The sequence below is a fragment of the Lonchura striata genome, chromosome 7 (genome assembly GCF_046129695.1).
Source record: "Lonchura striata isolate bLonStr1 chromosome 7, bLonStr1.mat, whole genome shotgun sequence".
NCBI lineage: Eukaryota > Metazoa > Chordata > Aves > Passeriformes > Estrildidae > Lonchura > Lonchura striata.
In genome coordinates this window covers 9,924,076-9,942,675 of record NC_134609.1, presented here as the reverse complement: position 1 = coordinate 9,942,675, position 18,600 = coordinate 9,924,076, and the positions used below count along the sequence as shown (strand labels likewise).

The following is an 18,600-nucleotide window of genomic DNA, read 5'->3' as shown; positions in this document are numbered from 1 at the left end:
TTACAGGATATATTCTATACAAATTCATACTTACCTGCCTTGCTTTCTTCCATTAGTTATACCTGCAGGGCCTAGAAAACTTTTCTCAGTTACCTGCTGCCTCATTGAAACAAGATCAAGAAGCCTTGGAGATCCATGATACTCCACCTGTGGAGTTTCCTGGGTCTTTAGGGATGGCAGTGATGTGACACCAACACGTAGGTGTACAGAACACACATGCAGAGCTCAGTGGTTAGCTATTAATCACATCAGCTACACACACATTTCTTTTCTTTTTGTAAATTGCTTTGCATTTGCCATCTTACAACTCCCTGTAGTTGGCTTTTGAGCTGATCACTTAGGATGAGCTTTGGTCAAGTCACTTTTTCTTTCTTTTACAGATAACATAGGCAAAGACTACTAACAACCTCCTTCTAATGGGTGTTGATGGAAAACTAAGCACTTAGATGTCCCCTTTTTTTTTGTTATTTCATTCTTAATTCAGAACATTCCTCTCATGCCAGGGTTACTAAGCTGCCCTCACAGACCTCATGAAGAATCTCCTTTGCTGCTTTCCTAACACCCTAATAATTTTGCATTCATACTGCATAGAGCCTTTGACTGTGTTAATAAACAGAGGTGTGAGGTTGTGCCATCCCTTTTACAAAGCTTCTCTCACTTCTTCTCCAGTATATTACAGCTGGACACAATTAGTGTCTACTAATTGTATTCTTTATTACAGTTCTACTAATTTGCCTAGCATGCAAATCAGACTTGCAGTCAACCTGCAGCCTGCACCCAAGGTGGAGACATCCCAGGCTCTGCCTCTGGTAACATTTTGAGGAACAGGTAACACAACACGTTGCTGCATGAACCATTTCTATTTAACATTTTTTGAACATGAAGGTAAATAACCTTAAATCCTGGCACTCTTTACTAAGAGAGTAGAAGTTTTCTGTAAATAACACCTCTTTTATGGTATCTTCAATATTTCTCCAATTAATGCCTAGTTTAAAACAAAGTACAGCTGAAAGAATTTCTTTGATCACCTTTTCCCTGAATAGTGATGCAGCCAATATATTTAGCTTTTCAGCAATGCCTTTTATCTTCCCTGACTGCTCCTTTTATACCCTGGATCAACAGTCTGCTCCAAACAACTCTCTCAAAACCTTCCCAAGTTCTGATGTGATGAGATTTTTATATAAGTTTTCATATCTCTAATGGAATACTCCAGTTTTAGCTTTTATGAGCAATATTCATTGTTGCTTGCATGGAAACAATCTCTACTTGGAAAGACTGAGTGTTGGAATTTTTAAAAAATTCTTAAATTACTTCCTTTACATGACTGTGGAATCATGCTGACCTTTGAAAGTCATTAAAATAAAATAAAATCCTACTGCAGTGGGTTATTTTCAACATTTCTCCTTAAAAGCAATGTACTTCTTTACTGAATATATCTGCTAGATCTTGAACACTAAAACGGCAAGTCACAGCATAGTATGGGATGCCATATTCCACATTATGCTCATCATGCCATTCATGTAAATGTCATTATATGCCATGAAACAGTGCATTATTTTATTTTTAATATATTAAACCATTTTTAAAAATGTGGTACATGTTTGATTTATCCTTTCTGATTTATTGGATAGCTTGCAATGGAAGTGAACACCAAATTCAATGAAACCATTTAATACAAGGAATAAGAAAAACAGATAAACATTCAGCATCCTAATTAGAGGAGCAGCTATTTTTTTTGATATTTCTTGTAGCCTGGAATCATTTTTGTAGGATATTCAAAACAGATGCTCTTTTAATTAGAAGCAGAAAATCTGAATTTCAGCTAGCAGCACCCTAGAGTAGCTTGAGTGCATTGGAGATAAAACACCAAGTTTACATAAATTCTGCCACCTTCTGTTATGTAAATGTGTGCTTATGTATAATCTGCTCGGTGGCATCAGCTCAGCCTCTCCCTGTGGCTGTCACAGTCTCCCTGCACAGAGGCCAGAGTCCAAGGCACTGAAGGGGCATGAGCTGCTCTTCTTGAGCAACAGTGATGGAGACCTGCAGCTTTTCAAGCAGTGGATCCTGGATTCTGGTGTCTGTGCTGTCTATATGCAATTTACGTAGCTGCTGCTGTCTGCAGCTATATATAGAAGCAGATTTATTACTATGGGTATGTTACCAAGAGAGCAGATCCAGCCTGATAGGAGAAATAATATTAATTCCATTGAGTTCAAAAAATATCTCCTGTATCCTGCTTATCCTTGTCTCTATTTTATAGCCATGACAGCAGTGATAGATGTCTGAGAAATACCTAAGCCAGAATAAACCTCAGTAGAAAATCCAAAATGAAATGTGACCTCTCAAAAATTGTAATTTTATGACAGCAAAAATACAATAGTACCTTATTGCAAATGACAACTTCATAGACACAAAGAAACCAAACCCATATTATCACCATAGTTCACTCCATGTCTAAATGTGGACAAGAAGAATAAGAAAAGCACAGCCATGTTTACAATACTGTCTTCCTGAGGTTCAGGCAGCCATTCCAAAAATAATAGCCAGCAAGTCACAACAAAAAGCATTGCCTGGATTTTAACTCCTTTTGGCTCTACATAAGGTAAAAGTTAAGTATAGCAGTTTTATTCCTTCACAACGAAGGGTTGTCCATGACAACACAGTTACCACAGTTCTTATCTTTCACACTGTTTTGACTGCCTGAAGTTGCATTCCATTCACTGCATTTCCAAAGGCAGAAACATCCTAACATTTCAGCTTCCCCCAGGCTCAAGTCTCAGTTGGAAGCTGAAAGGTGAGTGTGCAAGAGGTACCTTGGTGGTTTGAGATAACATAATCAATCATGAGACTTACCTAAGCTCAGCCAAGGGCCAATATCAAATATTCTGGAAGCCTTAGAACCAGGGATGCCTGGCAAAGACTACTTAGTTCTGATAACAGGGAAAGACAACTCCTTCATGAGTTCTTTCAGGTACTTCACAGAATGAAAAGAGGAATGAGATCTAATGGAATAGAATAGGGCTTTAATTGGCCCATCAATGCTAATGAGACCTGCAGGAATCATCTTGCTCAATACTTTCTCACTGGATTTGATGTAAAAGGTTGGGTATTTAGATTGTCCTGCCATACTGAACACAGGTACCACACCCAGATGAGCTTGCAGACCCTGGCCCTAGGCAGACAACAGGACATCTGAACACAGACTGTAGCTGCTTGTTACTATAGAGAGGACAGTGTGGGAGGCAAGCTGTAGAGTTTTAAATAGGTTTTTAAGACCTAGAAAAAAAGCCCGAGTCAACTGCAGAGAATAGGGGAGTGAAGGGAAGGAAAACTGATAATGTGAGATGCATAAGCAGATTGGCAAGACTGGTGACACTTGGTGCTTTCCTTAGAGCTTCATCTTTTAGAAGTAAGGGACTAAGGAGAGAGATTGATTTAATTTAATATTAGAATACTTTTAACTCTTCACCAGGTCATTTCAACATTAAATTTGTAACTGAAATTACACATTAGTGAAAACAGTAGAATCCTTTGAAAGGGGAAAAAAATGTTCAGGAGATGATGCATCATTTATACAACTTATCTATTGAGAAGTAAAATATTTTCATCTAAATATGATCTTGTTTTGAATGCCAATACTACTTTGACAGAATCACGTGGAAGTATAAAAGGAGCCAGGAATGTTTTGGAGCACAGAGAGCTAAATGAGAATAAGAAAATATAGTGTTTTCCTTCCATCGTAGCTGTCTTGGTATGCAGTATTTAAAGCCTAGCCTCAAACTGCATAGTCCTGTCCAAAGTGAATCTTGAAATCACAGTAGTTGGAGCTGGAAATTGGAAGGTGCACTGTAGATAGCTTCTTCCCAAAGAATGACTTCAGCTTTTCTATTACAAAGACCTTTTTCTTTTAGAATTCAGAGAAATAAGAAGTATGTCCATGGTTGCCTGCTGATCACTAGGACAGCTCTAAGGCTCCTGAAGCACTCTGGAAATACAAATTCTTTCATTCACACGCAGGCATTGCAAAACCAGCCTTACAGAAGAAGAAAGGGTGGTTTGGGCACACCACATGACAAGCTCAAGGTCACACAGTTAAGGAGGAGCAGATCTTGGAATAAACCAGAACAAGCCTATAATTCCTGGTCCCTCTTGGTTGGCATTCTTTCCTATTCCTATGCTCGAGTCTGATGACTCTACAGCACTGTAAATACCAGCCAGTCCTTCAGTACAGAAGGACAGGGTTTGCTTTAATGCTATTTTTAGCTAAGCAGATCCCACTTTTAAATCTGCAACGCCTTCATTTTCAATATCATGATTATGTTTAATGTTCCATAGGAAGATGAGGGGATTAGTATGAATCAGAAAGCACAATGCAGCGTAGGCAGTACCACGCTGCCTTCTGAAACACCAGCACAGAGCAAGTAGGAGCTTCGGAGGGGGCTTTGCACAGGGAAAAGGCATTAGGCAGCTGGACGTGTCAGCTGGGTGCCTCATCAGGCAGCTGGTGCAAGTGGAAGGTCAAAAGCACATTTACTGTTTACTGAATTTGTAAATTACTGATTTTTCAGCTCACTAAGCAAGGCAGGCTTATTGCCTGCGCGTGATATTCCCCCTCCTGTCAAGCCTAAGCACATATGGAAGAGAAGGAATTCTCAACTATATTTTGATAGATGAAAGTCATTAAAGCACCATAATAAAGAATGTAAAGAGCTATAATGGGTAGGTCACTAGTAAATATAAGCACACTTCCATGTTGGACAGAAAACAGGTGGAGAAGTCCAGCTGAGCACTGAAAACAGCAGTTCTGTCTCTGCAGAGAGCTCAGGCTGCCTTGCTAACCAGGAGATGGTAGGATTTGGTGTCTGTGTCCATGGGAAGCAGTGGCCTAGGAGCTGAAGAATGGTCTGCACTCACATTCCCCTGTAGGAGACAGAGGCAGCAGCCAGGCAGACACCACCTTGCAGCCAGGGAGATTTTAGAGGCTCTGGCCAGCAGAAGCTACACCACAAGGAAGAAGACTGCCAAGAAAGGAAACAAGGAAACGGTCTGCAACATGAAGGTCAGGGAAAAAAATGCATGGTGGGCCTTGAACCAAGAAAACAGATTTGTTCTTTCTGTCCTGTCAGCAAGAGATATGACTTTGGAAATGAGCTACTCAAGAATTTGTAAGAAAGAGACCCGAGACAGAGTATACCATCATCTCAACTTGCAAAATGAATGAACTCTGATGTCTTTTAGTCTGTCTACATTGGGGCAGTCAAAGATGACTGACATAAGGATGCTTGTGGTAACTTCAACCAGATAAACCCAAATGAGAAGAATTTAATTAGGTTAGCCAAGTGGCCAAACTACTAGGTTAGCCAAGTGCCTTCTTCTCCAAAAGTGTATTCTTGCACAGGGAAATATCTGCCAAAAGAGGAATCAAAATATGACGCTTCTGGAGAGAGCAGGACTAAAGGATATCCCCTCTTTGGGTATATGCAATATCTACCAAGACCCTTTAGGAAGAGAGGAAAAAATATTTACCCCCTCCTGTACTTGACTGCTCAGACAAGACTAGGAGTGAAGATTAACAAACTACCAGATCTTCCCAGAGTAAAGACAAGAAAAGTCAGGAAAACAGGAACTGGCATGGAGGGATGGAAATAAGCATCAACTATAGCAGACAAATGAGGAAGTGCATTTCTCAGATATTGGAAAACTGAAGTAAATACTCCAGGTGGGAAGATGGACTTGAAAACAAACAAAATTTAAAATCCTAAGATGCTTATGCCAGTGGAAAAAACAAAGCAGCAATGAAAATCAGCCGTTAAATCCAATAGAGAGGTTTTGGATAAACTGTATTAATTCAGAAGTTCTACACCAAGCATGCCACTCAATCTACACATATCACAAACAGCCAGGCTTTATAGGCAGTGTACAGGCACCGGAAGCAGGGGAAGTGAGGTAATGCATTGGTGAGCGGGCAGTGAAGGGAATTCTGCTAGATATGCCAAAAAGAGCTGGTTTTGAGACGGCAACTTTCATTTCTCAATTCTGGCTGAGATAATTCTGCATCAAAAAAGGGATCTTCACCTCAGATGACTTGGAACTACTACTTTAATACAGACTTCCATGCTGACAGTTCAAGACCTTTTCAATCACAATTTGATTTCCAGACCCTGCATTATCCTAAAATGCATGAAATTGCATCTGACATTCTGAAAGATCTGTTTCAAAAGTAAGAGGCACTATCGGCTTTTTCAAAGCACTTCATGCAGCTCAATTCCCAGTGGACAGATGGGAACACCAAGGGGCTACCAAAGCATATCTCAAGTCTTGCAGCAAACAAAAAATTCATATAAATATACCGCTTTGAGTATATGTGAAGATGTTCCTCTAAGCCTTCTCAGTGTCATTTGTTATATTAACGTGTATCTCAACTGTTTTTGTAGGTGCTGTTGCAAGTTATGATTTCATGTCCACACCTGCTTGCCTACCATGGTACTGTGGGGTAAGTGACCTTGTTGAGGTATAAATAGTCCTGGAAGGAGTGGATCTTTGAAGGAGATTTGAAGAACCCCTGAGTCGTGATGACATGGCTGGGTGTACATACCCAGTTCTTGGAAAGCGTTGCTGCAAGTGACTGCAGGGTCACAGGTCAGCGGGGTATGGACCCCGCGCGGGAGCTGACTCTCAGGGCCTTGAAGAGGAGGGAAGGCAGTGGCTTACACTCTGCTCGATTAAAGACTTATTTTAAATCCTACTTAAAAAGCTGTCAGGTTATAAAAGAAATAACGTTCCCAAGAAATTACTAAAAAGAGCTACGGGATTAATTAAGCTGACAGAACTACTGTGGGATAAATATGGTGCAAACAGCAGAGGCAGAAAGGCAGACAACTATTTCCTATACACAAGTACAGCTAGAAACTGCTTCTCCTTTGTTTTCATCTGCTCTCAAGCACAAAAGGGCTAGGTAAAATCTATACACAGATACCTAGCAGGCAGTGTCCATATACCCCTGGAGTTTGAGCAGTATCTTGACTCCCTTGTGCTTTCCACCTTTGTTTCTTTCTGAAATACATCTCAACTCGGTTTGTCTTTTGAGCTTAAAAGAATAATCAAGAAGTGAACCTTGTAAGTGAAAAGCAGATTTAGAGATCCTCAGGCTGTTGAATAATGTGATTATGGATCTTCAGTTTTGGAAGGAGCAGCAAAACATGATGCATTAAGTTGCAAGGACTAGCACATCTTTTCAGTGAACTATACGTGCATTATACTTTTGATCTGCTTTCTACAGAGGAAGACCAGTCACTCCCATCACAGACAGGAAGCTTCTTTTGGAAAGGGCAGTGGTAGATTTGGAGTTTGCCTGAACTGCTAGTGACCCCCTTTGCTGTTGTGTCAGAGGCTCTGCGGCACTGCCTCTATGCCTCACCCGTCCCCACACTGAGCTTGCAAAGGTCTGTTAGAAATCAACTGCAGAATAATTACTGCAGCGCTTGGCTCCAGATCTAACTTGGAAACTGCTAAGTCATCAGCTCTACAAGATATAAATTATCACTTCTGGTCAGTTTCAGTGAAAAATATGAAAAGCCACAGCATCCTGAAAGATCATCTAGACATAGCTTAAGTCCAGTCCAAATAAAATAAAAACACATGATGTGTAATGCTTTCTGCAGTGGCTTGTGATGCCTTTAGCACAAAGAGGCAGACAAGGATGGCTTTGAGCCTGAGCAGTGTTTGTGCCATCCTGTGTATATGTCTTATGATCTAAACCTGGTCTGAAAAGCCAGAAATAATTTTATAGTGGAACTTCTCCATAATCTTAAAACAGAACAATTTTGAACACCTTTCTTTTCAGAGTTCCATTCTTAGTGCCTGACTGCAAGGTAAAAGTCACATCTAGACAGAGCTACTAGTCCAGGAGATTAACACACTAGAAAAATATTTTGGTTATGAATTGCTATTGAATGTTTTCTGATTCTGGCATTTACTAATATCCTCTAAGTGATTTCCACAATAGGTTTTCGAGCTGAAGACTAAAAAATTTAATTTTTTTAAACCCTAGTCTTGCAAACCACTTGATAAATAGCTCATGTGAGCTGTTTCCATTACTTTGAGTGAAACCAGGCTTCTTTTGCAAATAGTTGTCTTAGAGTTCAACATTTGCCTTCTTAGACTTCTATTTGTCTAAGATTAGCTGTTTCACAAACATTCTTTGCCATGATTTCTTCAAAATTCCTTGCTAAAATACTGGTAAGATGAAAATACTGCTCATAGATAAAATTCTCCATTTTCTTAAAACAGAGACAAAATGTACTTTCAGTTATTTGTTGTACTGTGCTATGAGGATATTAATCTAACAATTAAGAAACATTTATCCAGTTATTGTGCAGAAGCCAGAACTAAGTACCTCACAGTCTTATCCAGAAAATGTTTCCATGTGGAAAGGATGTACCAATGCTCCTATTTTAGCCTGAGAGCAAGGCCTAGAGAGGCTGAACAACCTTTAGAGATCACCCAGAGCCTTTGAGAAAAGGAAAACATAAACAGGGACTCCACTGGAATACCTTTCCTTTCCTGAATAAAAAGGAAAACAAAATTACCAAATGATCCTCTCCAAACAGCACCACTCAGTCACAGAGCACTGATGTCAGATTCTTTTAGGAATATTCCAGACATAAGTCTTTGTTTTAGTCCCTCTGGCACTTTGACTAATTCATGAATCCCAGTGGTATTGAGGTGGGATATATTTTGGCACACCACGAAAAGTCCTAAGCTACTGTGAAAGATTTACTTAGATAACTTTCTGTAAAAAATGCAAGAGTCATTACAAGTATCCCATTTACTTCTAACTTTGAAGTTAAAAAATCACAAATGCTTTAGTTAGCTAAATATTTATAATAGCTTGTCTTTATGCATGCAATGCATAATGCCTTCTAAGTACTTTAAGCTAGAAATAGAGAAACATCCAAAGCTGAAAGAGCCATATTTGGGGTGAAAAATGGAAATTGTTTAAAAACATCACATTCAGTTAGAAGAGAAATGACACATTTTAATGTATGGGCTATTTTGAGTCAAGCAGGCGGTAAGGATTATAGTTAGAATTTGGCCAGAATATCAGACCAGGATATCATACTTGCAAAAGAGAGCAGCTGTCAGTAATAAAAGTAAATAAGCAATAGGAGCCCTCCAAAGAAAGAGACATCTGCACCCATGGCCAGCCTGGAGGCCAAGCTCAGGCATGACCTGTGCACAGCAATTTCAGTGCTCCTTCCTGCAGTGCCCTGCCCTGGGCTACCTGGTGAGGAAGCATTCCTGGAAATAAACACCTACTGCCCAAAATTACCCACAAGATGCCCAAGGCACTCACTTGTCTTACAAAGCTCTTGGAACGTGGATGCCCTTCTTTCAGCATAGGTTTTCCCTCACTCAAGCAGCAGTGCTCCCTTTTCTACAACTTGGATTTCTTCCCTGAATACCCCAGCTCCTTGATTTCAGCCAGCACATCAGCAAAGGCAACAGGTGAAAGCCCTGGGTTCTTTCCCAGTTCATGCCTACAACTGCTGTGGATATAAAACTTCCTTGTGAGAAGTTCATGATGCTGGCAGGAACAGCCACAAGATGGGTATTCCAGTGATGCTACAAGCTGTCAATATTGCCACTCGACAGCAGTTGGCAGCAAAGCTTGTCACTGCAGGTCTGACCTCAGCCTTCACTGCTCGGGTACTCACAAATCCAACTCCCACATCACTAAATGCAATTTTCATTATTGGCAAAGAATGAAGTGGGACACGTTTGCTCTGCAATCAATACATTTATCTGTGCAGTCAAAATTCTGTGTAGACAGGCACACAATTGCCCAAAGTGCTTGAAAATTTGCATTAAATTCATTTATATATATTCCATTAGCCAATTTTCTGCAGTTTCTCCATTTATGTATTACTGGTTATGCGTGCCTGCAAAATGCAAAGTTTTATTATCTATAAATCTGAAATTGTATTGTGGCACTTGTGCCTTTTGGTTTTTTCTCTGCTTTTAAAGTCTGTTTGCCAAATGCCATGGTTTTGTTTGCTGAAATTTCATGACAGATGCAGACTAGTAGTGCAATGAAAAGGCATTTGACTATTTCTGTGGACCCCCAAAGATCTCAAACCAGAAATGCATGGGCGAGGGAGAGCAGGGAGAACCAGCACTTCTCTCATGTCTCTTGGCTGTGGAGACTCAGTTGGGTGCTGTAAAGCACCGAACATTCTGTGACCAAGAAATAGCACTTTCTGTTTTGTGTCTCAGTTGCAGCTCCAGCAGCTCCAGCCTCCTCCTTTCACCAAACAGACATGCTGTCTAAAAGCTGTTACATGAATGTTTTCTTCCACGTATAACAGTGCTGGAAATTTTCCTATTTGGGCTGCTCAAGAGTCACAAATGAGATCCTAACCTCTTTCTACAAGGTTTCATACAAATTTACTGATCAGAAGCTACAGCCTGAAGTCAAAGGAAAGAAAGGTGTTATTCTTCACCCAAGTGAGACAGAGAATGACACTTCTTTGGGGTGCATCTCCTTAGTCTAGATGGCCCATGAAGAAAACACACTACAGAAGATATAGACAACCTGGGGCAAAGTTTCTGAATTTGAGGTAGATTTATTCCAGTTCAAGGTTATTATGACTGTAATATTTTTTCCTTTCCTTTCAATGCTGAGATTTTCACAGAATACCTAGTGTCAAACCAGACTGACTTTCCTGGGATAATAAAAGACATCATTTCCCAGAAATGGAAGACAATTTTCTGAATCCCCACCTAGTACCTTATCATACCTTCCTTCCTTATTTCTCTATCTTTCAACACCACTTCCAGTATATTGAACGCAACCTTGGCTCTGAAAAATAAATCTGTTATTTAGAGACAGAATAGCTCTATACAGGAGTCTGTAAGCTCTAATCCTACCTTTTTCTAGTCAAGATACACATCAAGGGCTTTGACAAGCATAGAAAAAAGTAACTGAAGTAACTGTTTCAAAGCTATGTGGCTGACAGAAAGCTTCCCCATAATATATATATATATATGATATATATGTACAGTTATAAGTGAGCATTTCTTTGGAAGCACACACCTGACAAATCCCTTGCAATCTTCATCTAAACTATTGTAGCTTCAGATGCACATATGCATCCAAGACTCAGTATATTGACTGACTCAGTTAGAACAGAAAGGCAATTGCTATGCCAAAGGGAGAAGTTGGGAACTGCTCTCAGCTGGGAGTCTCATGCAGTTTACAGAAAGGCTCTGAAAACATGAAACACTAATGCTAACAGGGTACAGTGAGGCTGTTCTCACAATGTCTCATCAATAAACATCATAAAGGACTTGCATCAAGAAATAGTACTCCATTTACACTATAAGCAAACCATAATGAATAAGGAAAACAAATAGGAGAGCAATAAGGAAGGCAGGCAGAGAGTACAAATGTGACCACTGAAACACATATAAAGCAGCAGGGTTACTGGTGAAAACAGGATATTTTCTATATAGGAAATTGTGCATATCTTTCTGCTACAATAAACATCAGTACTGGGGTGAGGAGTAAAACGCTTGGATTCATTCTTTTTATCAAGATGCTGGAAGTACAGGGAACCAAGTCCTTTGTGTTTGCAAAGAGTCACTTGGGAAAAAGTAATTTGAATTTATTTGTAAGTGAAGCACTTGCACATCTCACATTGTGAATCAGAATTCAAAGAGCTTTTATTTCTACAGTATAACTTACTTCAAAAAGCTTCTGTTCTTGAATGAGTATATCTACACAGTCCATTTTGATTTGTGCAATCAATGTTAAATTCACCTGACTAGATTAACTGTCTGAAGCACCTCCACACAGACAGTCAGTAAATAAGGAAAAGAGATGCACCACAGACAAAGAAAAGAATAAGACAGGGCCACAAATCTCATTTTATCTCATGCTGCAGGCAAAGCTTGTCTCTAAAGGTATCAGGTGAGCACAAATTAATTCATCCAACAAATGCACAGACCACATTATCACAGAAAATGAATAAGCTAGCATTCATATAAAAAGACTATTGAAAAACTAAGTTGAAGATAAAAATTGGAATCTATTTATTCTTGAGCTCTTAAAGAATAGGTATTTTCTTTAATTAGAAGCAAGCATCCACATAACAAATGCAACCTTGTAACTTTTAATAGCTGAAGCATAATCATAATCAGTTGTGATGGAAATTCCAGATTGCATGCTCTCATCTCTTGACCTTGGAGTCACCATGTTTCTTTCTATCTGTAATTAATACCTTTGTATTAGGGGGAAATAACTTTGTAGGGAAAGTCAATAAATACAGGCAGTGCAACGTCCTTCAAATTGTCACAAATGCCACAGGTCGAGTCTGTGTTTGAAGCTGCTGCAGCCCAGCAGCTGCTCAGGCAGCACTTGTGGTTCTGGGCAGAAAGGACAGACCACAGGAGGTCAGAGAGGTGCACACCCCATTTGCAAGCACAGTGAGGAGGGCACTGGAGAGCTGACCTGCACCACTTCATGCAGCTCCTGGTCATGGATTCCTTCTGTCAGCAAAGAAAGGGTTGGGAAGCAGGTACACAGAATCTGCTGGAGACCAAGGCTCTAATTCCACTGCCTTTCAGACGTCCCGTACATAAAACTGGAGCTACCAAGCAGCTGCATAACAAATACTGATCTTCTAGCACCAAGTGGTGGTAGAGCAGAACAAACTGCATTGGCAAACTAAGAACAAACAGGGTCCAGACCTTTCTCCTTCAGATTGTTCCCTTTGTTCTGCATATTTCACAAAAAGAAAAAACCAAATATTTACATCTTGTTGGAGAGAAGGATTTATATTCCTCTCTGCTCTTCTCCAGACTCAAACTAACAGATGACTCCTCCAACTTTGGCTGGAGGCCATGGTAACATCAATTATGTGGGACTGCCCAGCTTTATACTCAAGAAACTCAATTTTACTTTAAAAAAAAATCCCATAAGCCCAAAACACCCCCACAAACCCAAAAAGAGAAAGGAAAAAAGAGGAAACCAAACCAGCACAAACCAAAGAGTTCCAAATTTATCTTTCATCTGTCTATCCACATTAGGGAAAAAAAAAAAAAAGATTCATGTTTGTATCCCCTACCCCTGCATTCCTCACAGGTCAGAATTGTTGGGCTGCTGAAAAACAACAAAAGGCAGCAACAAGTTTTGCCTTTGAGCTGCAAAAGAAATGCTCTTGCCTTCAGTGGCACTCGGGCAAGAGCTCAAACTGTTCTGAAAGACCAGAAGAAAGAGGAGCAGAATGATGCAAGCAGTAAACTCAGAGAAATGCTGATTGTGAAATACTGAAATGTTATTTCCTGGAGTAATTATTTGCCTCAGTGACTGCCCAGAGATAAGCTACACTTAAGGTAGTTTGACACTTCATACAGCTTTTTGTAGCATAGTTCTCTGGTTAACCCACACACTTAAAGCTCTAACATGACTCTCCTTTTCATAGCATCCTTTAGAACATGTTATTAGCCACATTTTTAAAATCCCACAATTTCTTCAAACTTGGTCTTTGTTTGCCTTGCAACTTTCTGTCTGCAAAATATGATACAACTTCCTATCTGTATGATATCTGTAAAAACACATTAAGCTGCATAAAAAGGATTCTATAATCTTCTGGGAAAAAACACAAGCTCTTTCAAGAACCAGAGGCACTAAAAAAAAATCCTCTGCCCCTGCAATCACAACTGGGAACATGGTGCTCTGCCTTTCACAGAGAATTTCACTGTTGAAGAGCTTGTTTGAATTATTTTCCTATTCGAAGGAACAGCTAACCACTCACTGACCTCCCTGCCTCATTCCCTCTCTAACGCTAGATTTTGTACTAATACAGACAGGTAAGACACCTGCAAAACCCAGGTAATTTTACAGCACGTCCATTGGGTCAAAGCAAATGAAAAAGTAAAGTGTAACGAACAGGGGCTCTGGGGCCTCCAGCAGGATGAAGAGAGAAGCAAGAAACACAGCCAGTGTGTCAGTCCCCTCAAAAACAGCAGCCCAAAATGTACCGAGCAGCACGGCAGGCAGAGCTGGAGCACAGCCATTCCTCGCGCCGCAGCGAGCTGCTCCTTGTGCCCTTTGATGGCAGAGGGGACACTGGCACCAGGCACACAGCACTGCAAAACCTGCACCCACAGGGGTCGTCTGTAACCTGAATAAAGAAACAGAAGGGAAAGGTCACGGCCCAACACACGGCTCGCAGAGGGAAAGACGCCGTGACTTCTCCTGAGGCACCGGGACCATTTGCATACGCTGCCTACAGGACAGCAACACATGGCAGAGGAGCTTGTTGACAACTTAATGACTGTATTACTGACTCTGGTGGCTAAACAAAAGAAGATCCAACTCTGTAGTTTTATCAAGGAAATTCTGTAAGTCTAACTTTGGAAGGTGGTACCTAAAAGTGTGCATCTTGTCAGTGGGAAATAGGCTGTCATCACTGAATTCTGGACCTTTAAAATTAAAACATCAAAGTCCAAATAACTAGGCACTAGGTATGTCAAACTTGTGCCTTAGAGGGCTTCCTCCACAAATTTGTATGAATACACTTTAAAGGACTGCAGAGAGCTCTGAATATGTCATAAAAGGAAAATGCTACTCGAGCTGTACATGTTTTCAAAATGAGAAAAGCACTGTATCCATGAAGGCTTATACAACAGTGACTTCTGCTGTGAAAACCTTGTCAAACCAGCATATCAGTTATGAGGGTTAAAATTGCCTGTTATTGCTACCATTACTCAAAATACTGAATATAGTTTAAACGGAACTTAACAATATGCTTCTGACAGGGGCATTTGAAATGTGATGGGCTTCAGCTCCTGTTCTTGCTCCTATGGCAGGGAGTAAGGTGTTGTTTTAGTGGGACAAGGATGCAGACACAAAAATCCAACCATTCACTAGTCCCAAAACAGAACAAAAACCTTTTCATTTTCATGAAATTCTGAACACTTAATTTTAGTCACAGGTGGAGTCAAAAGAGTTTTCAGGACTTGCATCTGAGATCTTGATCAGATGCCATTGCATCTTACCCAAGTTAAAAGCAGAGGCAGTTTAGTGAACTTCTGTTGTGCCTGCATCCCAAGGACACTTACAGATTTTCCTTACAATGAAGAATGCAACAACATATTTGAAAGTCTTTAGCCTTTGCCTCTAAGAAAAAAACAAAATATAATAAACTAACAGGCTTTGGAGGCTTGAAAAAAATTTCTTGGTTCTTTTATTTTTTTTAAAAATTGAGTGATTTCAACAAAGAGCTTTACTTAGAATAAAAGAGCTCATGAATCCTCACAAATTTTAATATAGGCTTATCTTCTGGAAAAACAATTACTAATGAAGAAAAAAACATCTGTTCCCCATAAATTAAAACTGGTTAAATATTGGAAAGTATTTATTTGACTGAACAAAAGAACCCTCTGCACCCCTCTGTGTTTAAAGCCAAATATTCTAGCTTGTGTATTCACGAATAGGTGGAAAATAACTGTCTGCACAAGCTATACACATTAAGTTAGTCTGCATAAACTGTCACAAAGGCTTTCCATTTTAAGTCATACCTTTTATAAGAAGGACTTGACACTAAGCCAGTGAGCCTGATGCTCTCTCATGCTTTTTGCATACTTGAGAGACTAGATTATTATTGTCTGGTCTCAACTAAAGGTCCGTGGCCATACAAGGCTTAGTATGCCTTCATCAATTTAGAGTGATTGTTGTAAAATAGCCCATAATAGGTGTCTGAATTTGACACACTAGGAATCTCGGATCTACAGATAAGCAATATGCAATACTTTTCAATCCCATCAGAACCCCCAGTATTTTAAATCCCACTAATTTTTGCATTATAGACTGCCACACACATTATTTTAAGATTCAGTTACTTTCTTTTTCCATGCCTTGCATGGCAGCTGCTGATTTAGAGTCATTACTAGGGCTGCAAGTTCTCACCATCTATTTTGCTGATACTTTCTGTCTTATGGAAGAAATTGTCTTAGAATACATATAATTTGATTTTCATAAATCTAAGCATGTTTGTGTGCTTTTTTTTTATTTTAGTTTGAAGGGTTTTTTGTCATTGAAGTACTTAATGACTTGCAAAGCAAACAAAAAAAAAAAATCAAGAGAAGAACTTACTGCTAGGCTTATGACCTTGAGGAAGACAGTTTAAAACTCTGCTCTTAATCTTGCAAGAAAAACAATCAGTGCTACATACAGCATAAATTGACTGCAAATGAGATGTAGTAACTCTAGAAATAAATAATGTATCAGAGGTGTTTGATGTGTGAGTTTGCATCAAGGGACAAGTTCTTAGATTTTAAAAGAATAATTTGATAAATGCAATTCATATTCTATGCGTTGCTGAAGAAATACTTTTTAGTGCTTTTTTTCTGGTTTTTTTTCTATAGTAGTTTCTGTACTGCTATACTAGCACACTGTGAAAAGAAATATTTATTCTCTCACATACCAGAAATAATTGTTTTCCCTAATGATTTTACATTCTGTTCTACGCACAGAAAAAATCCGCAAACACAACTTTGAATGATGAGCCATTATGTAATATAACTCCTGTTTTCAGTAGCTGGCTTGAGACATCTATTAAAGGGTACTTTCTTTTTCAGAAATTACTGATCATTTTTCATGAAAACAGTAAATACCTAGATGAAATAGACCAACAGCTTTCCTTTTGAGGAATGTCTCGTTTCAGTGCTTATTAAATGAAGTATTCCATTCCAAAGCTTTTATTTTCCAAATGTAACTTTCAGTCTAATAGCACCCTTTTAAGGAAGGTATATTAAAATTAAACTCGGCTAAATAATTGAAAACAAGAGCATCGGGGTTTGTGGATTTTATGTGACCCATCAGCTTCACTCTAAACTATTTTGCCATTTTCTCTTTCACATTGACTAACAAACCATATACAGGTCAATTTCTTCTCCACAGTGCCACTGATTTTCAAGACATATTCTTGGTGTATGTAATATCTACAGCAGATTTTTAAAACTTACAAAACAAAAAGAAAAAAAGAGAAAAAGAGAAAAATATTCCACTCACAAAACACAGGGACATATATACATTAAATGGGCAGTCCCACATTGGATATCTTAGCTGGTCTTTTTCCTCACTGAGAAACAGGACACTTCAGTTTAGAGTGACTGTACAACCATGACTTCACACCATCAATCTGGATGATGGGTTATGATGGAAAAAAACATTTATTTAAACAAATCCCACATCCCATAAATAGCAGGGGGTTACAAAAAGTCATAAATCCAAAATCATTGAAATAGATGAGGCTTACATCTAATAAAAGAGAAGCTGAAAGTCATCTACATAGTGAAGTACATACCCTGAGGCAGAGAAGTTAAAATAGTATTTTCACAGGAACAAGTATTAAGGTGCCATAGATGCTTTTGGTCTGGACACCAGATTTTTAAAAGTAAGGGAGCCAGATATTGGAAGACTCATTATCAGAGCACTGAGAAAAATAAATAACTTTCAAAACTCTGTCTTAATTATTTCTATAAAGGATTTCTCTTTCTGAGTGTCTCCTTCTACAACTAAGAGAACTGATAAAGGATTGTAAGGGCCCGTGACTTCAACATTGAACCATGGTTTGTTACAGGTCTTGTCCTTTCCACCATACTGTGTACTATAGACTATCTGTATCTTGAAATGGCTGACATTACAGAGGGTGGAAACTAAAAATTGGGCTTTAGGGCAAGAGTAGAGTGGAAAAGAAATAAGATAAAAATAGCTACTTCTGACAAATTTCAGTATTTCAGAACTCTTTATAAACTGTCCTCTTGTAACTCCAGTAATATTTTAAGTGATAGCAAAACGGGTTAAAATTAGACTAATATTAGTTCATTTCTAGTGAAGGTCAGGCACCATTTGTGGATCTCAGTACTTTGCAGCAAATCAATTCAGCTATACCTCTGCATACCTTACCAGTCAGTGCCAGCTTATGACAGAATCTGAACAGTGCAGAGGGAAATCCAAATCAATCCAAAGATTGAAGCCTCTGTAAGACAGCAGAGATCACAAAACCTTAAGGCAGGTTTGTGGACTTTCTCAAGTTGTCCTCTGTTGCTTAGCAAGTGTGTCCTGCTACAAATGTACTGCTGACACTGCTGGAAACATAGCAAGGCATCACTTTCAGAAACTGCAGACATGCAGACATTGCTAAAACATTACCTGAAGCTGCTGGCTGCTGAATGCTGGAGTGGATCAGCAACTGCTGCTCATGAGATCACCAACAGTGAGAACAAGAAGTGTTTAAAATCAAATCAGTGATTAATACACAACCACATAATAAGCTTTGTCAAACAAACAGACTTTACATAATGTCCCAAAATACTTTAGCATTAGATAACAGGGTGAGGAAGGGAGGGATTAGGTTGCATCAGCAATGGAAAAAATATCTTTGAGAGTTCAGATGTGTAAGCGAAGCATAAAGCAAGGAATGCGGCAAACAGGAAAGGCTGCACTGAATGAGGGACACACCTTGAAAAAAGATTTATCTACTAGTGATAGCAAGACTATAACGCAAAGGGAAACTAAAGCCACATATA

The 18,600-nt window shown here is 39.3% G+C and overlaps 1 long non-coding RNA gene across 1 annotated transcript in view; it reads left to right on the top strand.

Annotated features, from left to right (window-relative positions):
• The window catches only part of LOC110468629 (uncharacterized), a 69,197-nt gene that overhangs the window by 39,019 nt on the left and 11,578 nt on the right, over positions 1-18,600 (top strand). The window contains exon 3 of the long non-coding RNA XR_002465123.2: positions 6,438-6,496. This is a non-coding gene — a long non-coding RNA (uncharacterized LOC110468629). The remainder of the gene's footprint in view (positions 1-6,437; positions 6,497-18,600) is intronic.